Source organism: Camelus ferus, chromosome 35 (genome assembly GCF_009834535.1).
Source record: "Camelus ferus isolate YT-003-E chromosome 35, BCGSAC_Cfer_1.0, whole genome shotgun sequence".
In the NCBI taxonomy this organism is placed as follows: Eukaryota; Metazoa; Chordata; class Mammalia; order Artiodactyla; family Camelidae; genus Camelus; species Camelus ferus.
Genome location: NC_045730.1, coordinates 24,781,377 through 24,784,166, shown reverse-complemented (window position 1 = coordinate 24,784,166; position 2,790 = coordinate 24,781,377).

The following is a 2,790-nucleotide window of genomic DNA, read 5'->3' as shown; positions in this document are numbered from 1 at the left end:
AGGATTTAGTGTCCTTCATTTAATAATTGGATTCAATTTGATAGAGTTTCATTTTGGATGTTTTGTTTCTGTGTTCATGAAAGGAACCAGTCTGTAATTGTCTTTTCTTCTAATGTCCTTGTCATATATCATATCAAGTTTATACTAGTCTCATTTTTATAAAAAAAAAAAAAAAGGCAAAAAGCATTCCCTCTTTTTCTATTCTTTGATAGAGTTTGTGTATGATTAATATTATCTCTTTCTTAAGTATTTAGAATAAGTCACTAATAAAACCATATGGCTTGGATTTTTCTTTGTTGGAAAGTTTTAAATGATACTTAACATATATTACCATTTAGTTTTTCTATTGCTTATTCTATCAGTTTGTGTAAGCTTTGTTTTTCAAGGTTATTTGTCTGTGTCATCTTATTTGTTGAATTTATGGGTAGTTGCTCATAATATTCTCCTAGCATCTTTTTATTATTTATAAGGTCTATAGTTAGAATTCCTTTCAATTTTTCATATTGGTTATGCCTTCTTCTCTTTCTTTCTCCCATTTTTTCTTGATCTGTTCTTGCCAGAGATTAATACATTTTATTAGCCTTTCTTAAATTGTAGTGCAGTTCTGCTGATAATAAGTTCTCTCCAAAAATATCTTTATTTCAAAACAATTTGAGAAGGATATATTTTACTATAAATACAGTGTTCAAGGTTGTTAGTTATTTTCTTTCATCACTAAGAAGATGTCATTTCATTGAATTATGGCTTCCATTGTTCCTGCCTTGAGGTCAGCTGTCAGTCTTATTATTGCTTATTTGAGGTTTTGTTTTATCACCCTCCAGCTGCTTTCTGGTATTTTCCTTTGGCTTTGTTTTTCCGACACTTTTACTGTGTTGTGCCTACATCTGATTTCCTTCATATTTATCCTGATTGGGGATCACAATGTCTCTGGGCCTGATATCATTTTTAAACAGAAACACGGGAACTTGTTTTGCTTTGTTTTAAATTGTTCTGGTTTTAAAGGTGATAAATAATCAGACATCCCCCAGATATAAATTCAGGAAGAAATTAAGAATGTATACAGTAATTAGAGACATAAGATCAAAATATTAACCTTATTCCTGATAAGTCAAGGATTGAGGAAGAAGAAAACTAACCTAAGATTATAAGGAACTCTCTAATAATCTATCTGAAGGCTAGATCTCAGGACAACTTTCCCAAGGAGAATTTTCACCTGCAGAGCAAGCACCTTTCCTCCAAATTGCTGCCTAATGCTTATTGGACCACAGTGATGAGGAAAGAGGGAAATGATCCCATAATCAGAAAGGTAGAGCATGTGTGCTTACCTCATGGAAAACTGAAGCAGAGACCAATAAATCTCTGTAGACAAGTAAGCCAGAAAATAAAAAAAAAAAAAAGGAGCCAAGTGATACATGCTCAGTTCCTTCTTCCAGTCTCATTGATCAAGTAAATCACTTCCTCCCTCAGGTGAAGGGACAGAGAGGGGTTCCTCCCATCATCTTCCCTCCTGAGGTATCAAGTTAAAACTCCCCCCACTCCATGGGAATAAACTGCCTGGATAAGCATTTACCTTCAGGTAAATAATATGTACACTAAGCAGCATTTTTTTCTATCTTATACCTGATCCCAAAGTTTAGTGAATTTTTTAGTGGATACCTTAGATTGTGTAGAAATTCCTAAAGACATGATCCAAAATCCTTTAGTTTGTGAAAACTTACAAAAGCAAATACAAATATATTCAAATTTGACTTTTAAAAGAACTCATGGTTGGGGAGATGGCACAAAGTAACAAACTATGTGATTTAGTCAGAAAAAGGAATCATGCACAGTAAGAATGACTGAGGTGAATTATGAAGATTAAAATAAATATTCAAAGTCCCATTGATGGAAACAGAGGTGTAACAAGGTGATACAGTGAGAGTAGATTAGTCTGAAATTTCTTCTAGTTCTAACAATTCATGTTCCTGAATTAATTAACCAGAGTATGCCCTAGATGAACTACATTTTCCTTCTACAGATAATGTTATTGGCTGAGCTGTGTTTTCCAAAAATTCATATGTTGAAGCTCTAACCCCCTAGTACCTCAGAATGTGACTGTTTCCTGGATCTAGTGTTTTAAAAGAGGTAATTAAGTTAAAATGAGGCTGTTACAGTAGGCTGTAATCCAATCTGATAGATATCCTCATAAGAAGTAGAGATTAGAATTTACAGAGAGACACCAGATGCGTCAATGCACAGAGGAGCAGCCATATGCAAACCAAAAAGAGAGACCTCTGTGGAACCCAAACATGCTGGCACCTTGATCTTAGACTTAAAACCTCTAGAACTGTGGGGAAAAAAAATGTCTGTTCTTTAAGCCACCCAGCCTGGGATATTTTGTTATGACAGCCTCATCAGACTAATAGGAGGATGCTGATCAAAGACCAATAAATCAGGCTAACTTGAAACTGGTCTTAGCAGGATGACACAGGGAGAAAAAACTTTTCAAACTTTAAAGAGCCTAGAAAAGTAAGACAAGTATTTCTCAAATGTCTCATAAGCAGACAGGAAAGGAGAAATTACATTGTAAAACACACATGAAAACTTCCTAAAACTCCTCTTAATTCATTATTTTCCCTAAAATGCCACATCATGGCAAATGCTTACCATCTCTCCATCTCCTCCTCTCTTGAAATAGAAAATGAAAAGCTCCTCCAAATGCTTCTTCTTCTAAGATATTTTAATCTTACTGAGTCTCTATGCATTCTTTCATGTATCTATATTTAAACTTCTCTATATCTCCCCAATCCA